Below are 7,621 nucleotides of genomic sequence, written 5' to 3' on the forward strand. Positions count from 1 at the left end.
AGACACGAAAGAAATTTATGAGACCATGGCTTTGCTGCTAGAGGCAATCAATCATGAATGGCAGCTTTGCTGTGATTTAAAAGTTGTTGCACTCCTTACAGGTTTACAGGCTGCATTCACGAAATACTGCTCCTTTTTTTGCCTTTGGGACAGCCGTGACACCAAGAACCACTATACTGTCAAGGAATGGGCTATAAGGAAGTAAAATGTTTCTGGAAACGTAAATGTGAACAAAACCCCGCTGGTTGAGCCCGATAAAATCATTTTGCCTCCCCTTCATATCAATTTGGGCCTCATCAAGCACTTTGTAAAAGCTCTGGATAAAGAAGGCGAGGGCTTCAATCACTTAAAAGAAAAGCTTTCCAAATTAAGTGAGGCAAAGCTGAAAGAGGCTATATTTGTTGGACCACAAATAAAATTGCTGAAAGATCCAATCTTTGATATCTAACTCACAATTAGCTGCTTGGTCTTCTTTTAAAGCAATTGTGAAGGGCTTTTTGGCTAACAGAAAAGACAAAAATCATGTTACCATTGTGAATGATCTGTTGGACAACTATAAGAGTATGGGATGTACATTGTCGCCTAAAATTCACTTTTTACATCCTCACTTTGATCTCTTCCTGGAAAATTTGGGAGCCGTAAGCGATGAGCATGGTGAACGCTTTCACCAAGACATTCTTACCATGAAACACCGTCACCAAGACCATTGGAACCCTTCGATGATGGGCGATTACTGTTGGGGTCTTGTTAAGGAGAATGATGAAACGGCAAAGAAGCGAAGAGCTCCGTCGTCACATTTTTCAAAAACCAAAGACGATTAAAGGTGAAAATATCTTCTGGACTAATTTGGACCTTTTATTGGCATCATGCCCATATATACATACAAAATAGTATTGCTTTCAAACGTTCTGTATGTGAATTTTTGTTTGATTTAATTGCGTCAATCTTCGCTGTTACCGTTTTTTATTCCGCTTTGTATCTAGGAAATGTGACGTCATAGAGAAAAACTAATGCTACCAGAGTATTCAGCACCCCAAAATTAGGTAAATCCACCCATTTACAAACCAGATGCAGAAAATAGTTTAAATTTGTTAACTAGTGTTATTTTCTAGTTAAATCAAGTAAATATTTCTTCTTTATTCTTTACATTATTTAACATCTCGCTTCAAGTTGTCGTATTTCTTATAGGTATAACCGCACTTAAAAGTGCAGTTGCACTCAGACGGGTGAGTAGTGGTGGTGGTGGTGGCAGCGATAAGCCAGAGGACCCAGAGTTAACACTGCGGACAGTAAATAATGCTTTTAACCAATCTCAGTAAATGCATTGACATGGCTCGGCGAGGCAAAACACGCCTCACGTGGTTGACCCTGGCCGGTGCTGACATATGGGTGGCAACGTCTACCCTGGTGAGACGATGCCATGTCGGTACCCCACAGTGTTAAGGGCAGGCCCCGTGGGTGGTGAGTGGCCTCTGAAGGCCACGGTCGCTGATCACCACTACTCCGTTGGGACCGCACCTGGCTCTGCAACGTGGTCGCTGTGGCAATCGACAGACTGCTGTGCACAGGCTTCGACCCACTAGTTGTGGCAGAAGTCGGGTGGTGGCTGGCGTTGTGGCACTGAGTCCTGGGGAGGGAAGTCAGTGCTGGTGGCCCCAGGTGTGGACGGCAGGCTGGCGGTGCTGTGGCATCGAGTCCCGTGAGGAACCCAATGCTGGCTGCGGGCGCAGCCCAGTCTTTAGCCCACAGCTGCTGAGATGCTGCTGGTGGCACCCAGTCACCTCACAGCCTGCAGTGCCCTACCATCGTGGTGGCGCTAACAGACTCCTCCAATGAGAATACATCTGCCTCAAAATTCAGACATATTTGTAAGACTCTAAGGGGCATTCGTCCTTAAATCTTGCCCCTCAATAAAGTCGCCCATACCAAGAAAGTTGCCCTGGTGTGGTGACATCGACCCTATCACAAATGTCGTACATTTACTTTTTTAAGAAACAAAAAAAAACACAGTCAACATGTTTCAGTAACACTGATGGTTGAGTGGAGAACATAAACTAAAAATGAATTACTAAAAAACGAAAGAAAAAACAAAATGAACTTAATAAGCTGGCTGACAGATGTTTTTAAAGCGTAGGAAAGTGAATAGAGTGACGTAACAGATTTCCTACTACTCATTCACAAAGGAATATGCCCTTCCTAATGAACAATAAATGTGTATTATAAAATTAAAGTTGCCATGCAAGTTTAAAGATCAACTGAATCTTGACCAGAGCTGAGCAAGGAGTCAACATCGAGACTAACGGAACTGCCAGAACTGAGCTGTACTTTACTGTATCGAGCATGTCTGCTGCATCGTCTTGGCTGCGACTGCAGTTGTTAAGGCACGGCTCCTGTGCTGCGTAACAGGTCTGTTTGTGTATAAAAATGTGGAGGTTGGTGGCGAAAACGCGACTAATCCCTTCCTATGCTCAAATAAGTAACGAAAAATCCCTGTTGAAACGTATGTAAATGAGGATGACAGTATGCATCGATTCCAGTGCAAAACCTATCTTTCAACAAATGAAATGTCACAATTTCAGATATTTTACTGGTGTCATATGGTTATGGTTTTATGTATGTAGACTGAAGCGTCAAGTGAAAATTTGCACCAAGGCCAGAGCCGAACTCAGGTTTTCTGCTTAGTAGCCAGGTGCGTTAGCCACTTTTTTTTCCGTCTCCTGACAGGATAAGGGAGAGGCAGCGGGAAGGAAACATTGTACAATTATGTAATTTTTTTATTAGTAACAATAATATTTTATATATTCATTTAATTTTAATGTCCCAAAAGAAAAATCATATATGAAAAAGGAGGGAAAGAAATATAGGGACGAAGTGACATCCTCGACACTTCACTGGGAGTAAATCCTATCCCTCGAAACAACGTAAACCTGGGACTCCCCACCGCTTCGGGGGTGTTATGAAACATGCTGCCTAGAAAGTTCGCAAAATGCGTTTTATATTTAGAGTGGCGTCGGATGATTTCGTGTTGTTCTAGTAGATAATGCCAATAGTCCATGCCCGATATCAAGGTCCGCGAGAGCACGTAGTGCGATGCGTGTCCTCCAAACCATCGGATTGCCGATGTTTTTTGTGAGGGGAAAAAGATAGCGTCAGGGAAAAATAAAGGGTCCGTCGTGATCGTGGATTCGCCGGTGCGTCGGAGGAGGGCCGTGTTGCGTTGCGTCAGCTGCCAAACATCCTTTGCCTCACCGCACTGCAGAGAATGTTCGTCGGTGTCCTGCATGCCACATATAAGGCAGAGTGGGGAATCTACCATGCGAGTGTCGTACAATCGTTGGTGGTTGACTGTCTTGCAGTTGATGAATGTATACCATGACGATCTCGCTGCCGTGGTGAGGAGAGGCGTATGGGCAGCTCGTAAAATCTGTCGCCAGTCTCGCGTTGGGAAACCACTAAACCACATTGGCACAGTTGTCCACACAGCCTCACGGATTACCCTGATATGCATCCGTCGTCGATACAAGTTCTTACTGCCGTCTCAGTTTACTTTAAATTCCCACTTACACACGAACAGAATTGCCGAGGCTTTCCTTGTTCTGGAATACACCGAAGCATCACAGTAATCAGTGCAGTTGTGTGAACCACCGTGCCTAGGTGGCTAACACACCTGCCTAGTAAGCAGGAGACACGCATTCGATTCCCGGCCTTGGTACAAATTTTCATTCGTTGCTTCATGATGTATACATACAATATTTAAGCACTCAACATCCAAATCACAAAATTAAGGAATCTTCTTTCGGTTGAATTAAGTCAGAAGGATTCAATTCAATAAAATAAGTGATCGCAAGTGATGTTCATATCAAACCCACACTTAAGAGTAACCCACACTTAAGAGTGAAGATCTTCTTCTGGCATAGGAAAATTCCAAGTACTCTACACTTTCAGAAACCTGAACAATACGCCGGACAAATTTCATATCTAATGACATATTTTAATCTGACAACGCAGGAGGTTTAACACAAATCTGTCGACTGAATGCTAAGGATGGAGGTCATTGCCCAATTGCATAGTACTAAGTAGAAGTTGTCCACGACTGCACTTCAAGGCAGAAGTTTTCTTGCGAATGCATAGGCTGAACTAGACGACTGTTTCATCTGTTGAGACTGAAAACAGCATGTGACAGTGCGCCTGGCGTCAGAATATGAAGAGTTCCCAGGGTTGAGAGCAGAGTTTGAGTGATGCACGTATGTCTCTCAGTGGGAATTACGAAAACTCGTGTTTCTGTCTTTTCCACTAACCTTTTACCATGCCAGGCATGAGCTCCACGTGCATCCTCACTACCAAAAGAAAAAAAGAGTTTTATCCAACTGAAGGCTTAGGTTCAGTCAATTAGTCCAGGTGGGGAACACGACTGCCACCCCTCTGATGTTACAAGGTCTTCGCCAATAGGAACTGCGCACTTTGAATGATCCAGTATTCCTACACTATAACTCAGATAATTTTTTTTAAGTATTAGAATTGGATGGTGGTGGGAAAGGGGGAGAGTAGTTTTGCGTCCTGTGTCCGCAGATTCCAGTCTGCTGACAGAGCTGTCTTCCCAGCGTGGAGAGAAAGAGTGTAGAGCACTTCTCTGAGGCGATGGAGACTGTAAAACGAAATGTAGAAGCATGTTTTCCATTTAAGGAGAGATGCTAATGAAATTTCAACGCACTCGTAAAAAATTTGCATGTGGCTGCACATTTGTTCCATAACTTACCTTGGTATGCTGAATTCAGTGGGTAAATCCAGTCTGCTAAACAAATTTTTTTTGTCACTTTTGAATTTCTGAGTTTTGAAAAAAATCATTATTTTTTTCAAATCTATACGTGGAGTTGTTGGTTATCAAGGAATGTATTCACAAAAAAAAGTTTGAGCCAAAATGCTTAAAACTGACGATGGAGTAGCATTTTTATTTGTGACCATTTTGATTTTTTCAAAAATGATGAAGTATAGACCGTTTTCTATCATTAGATAGATAAGGACCGTGCAGATATTTTGTTGAAACATTAATTTATGTTTTTTTATGTCTCTATATGTGCATAATCGTAATCGTGTTTGCATGTGTGCCTAATCTACATGTACATGCGAAATCAACGCAAATAAATAAGTGTTACCATAATTTACTTTCTTTTGCAATTTCCAGACATACGGATTTACGTTCGCTGCGGACTCATTTGTGAGCTGGGAAATAACTATTTATAAAGGTTTCAGGTCCAGGATGGGTCGCGGCGAAGTGTGAGGATGTTAGGTCGAGCAGATGATCAGCGTTCGAACACAGTCCAGTTACTTTACGTAATTTCACTCGTACCACGATACACACATACACTCCTGCAGTGACACCCCAACTCTAGAGACGCGGAAGCTCGGCTCCTGACCACAGCACAACGCCTGGCGGCCAGAAACGACCTACTTTCATTTCGTGTGGACAGCTACACCAGTGGCCAACTTTCCGCCCATGCGGACACTGTGGAGACGGGAACACGTGATGTAATATGTAAATTAAAAGAAAAGAATACAATTTTCAAACTTACCAAGTTGTCTTTCGTTTATTTTACCTCCCTACTGGGCCAAACATTGTGTAATGTAGTAGGTGTCGTATTTTACAGTGAATTCTTGTCACATAGTATAAAAACAAAATTTTTGTAATTGATTTACACCTTTTGTGTATATCTACTGTTGAAAAAGTAACTATATTTCAATTTCTTTGAAAAAATCAAAATGGTCGAAACGAAAAAATTGAACTCCTGTCAGTTTTAAAAATTTTTAGTTGAAAACTTTTTTGTGAATATATTCCGTGGTAAACAACTACGTAACACTCCACCCGTCACTTATCTGATTTTGACAAGTGTTCACCCCAGTTAACTGACTAACAGATCAACAGAGGGTGCAAAACTGCCTCAATATTGGATAACACAAAGAAAGTAATAAGGCCCTGTGCCTCCTGATTGATCCCTTTTAATTAAAAAGGGGTGCACATTGATGTTATATTCAGCTATTGAACACCAGATGCAAATGTTGAACATAAAATTATTTAAGAAAGTGACTTGGGATTTCAACTACTTGATTGAAAACAGATGCAGTCGATTAGCACAAATATATTTTAACTCACAACCTTCAATCATCACATTATATGACTCTCCTAACAGGCAGTGATAATAAACTGCGTTTGAGTGGAGTAAAGCACGATAAATCAAAAGTAATTCCTACTGACTGACCCAGGAGTAATGTGAAGTGCGAGAAGAATTCTACAATACATGGCCTATGAAACCCTCATGGAAACTTTGCCAACGTGATCCAACAAATTAATCAGTGGCCTGAACTCAAGCTGGAGTGGGCGCAATATCACCGAATTCAGCGTGGCGGGGCAGCGTCATTGTGCGGACATTGGCCGACCTCGTGGTGCTGCAAGGCTGTGCTCGTCTATTCACTCCTAGCTATCTTGCTCAGTACATAGTTGAACGAAAACTTTCTATCTCCAAGCTCAATCGTTCCATTTGCTAAGTTCTAAACTGCAGAGATGCTCACTCTCTCTCAGGCAAGCTGAGTAAAGAACGCCACGTCTGCACTCTAGGCAAGGTGGAAACGGAAGACCCCTACGGAGACTTCTGCCAGTCCCTCTTCACCTCGGTTTCCCCTCCAGCAAAATCACTTACGCCAATTGTAGCGCAAGTCACGTTAATTATGCGTTGCTTCCCAGCGCAGACCAATGGCTGCTCTGGGAAGTGAACAAATTCCCACAAAATTTCCCTTCCTCTCAACTCCTGCTGTTTAGCTCCTCCCAGGCCACCCATCAAGGTTAACATCTGCACAAAACACCAATTTTTCCGGAATTCTGACTCCCAGGAGAGTACTTCAAATTCCTTGGTGCTATGTTCCCATCGGAGGCCGGCGTATATCATTCTGTCGCTCTTCACCTGATTTACTTCAGACTCTGCAGACCATGAATTCAGTGTGAAGTGAAGTTGCTATAGTCATGAACACACATATTTTGGCCTCTGTTGACCGCTCCACCGTAGCTTTGCGTGGCTTTCTCGCATGTTTCACTGAAAACAGGACGATGGACATTTATCAACAGGTGTACAAGTTCTATGTCTGTTTCCCGGTACACCAGCATGGGGTCAACCACCCCCCCCCCCTCATTGTCATCTTAAGGCAGTTGGAGGCCGCACCCTGTTACCACTTTCTCAGACTTCGAGCCATTCTAAGCTGCCTATTGTCACTTCCCTTCGCCGCTCCCCAGCCCACCACAGTCAACTCTGAATACTTTCCTGGGATAAACTAGCCTCCAGTAAATTGACGCATTTCCACAAAGTTTTCATATCATGTGAATTACTTTAAAACCATCACCTGACATTAATTATTCCAATACGTCCATACTATACCTTCTACAAGATGCATTGTGCCTTGTCAGTCTTTTTTGTTCAGCCCTACTGTTCGCTCAACGTGAGTTTGATGATCTTTAATGACTTCATGTAAGGGGCATAGTTCTAGCCATCTTACAACTACTCTATGTATGGATTTGAAATAATAATGATGTTTTCTCAAAACTCAAAAATTAAAAAAATGATGAAAAAATTTTGTT

Source organism: Schistocerca serialis, chromosome 9 (assembly GCF_023864345.2).
Source record: "Schistocerca serialis cubense isolate TAMUIC-IGC-003099 chromosome 9, iqSchSeri2.2, whole genome shotgun sequence".
NCBI classification, from domain to species: Eukaryota; Metazoa; Arthropoda; class Insecta; order Orthoptera; family Acrididae; genus Schistocerca; species Schistocerca serialis.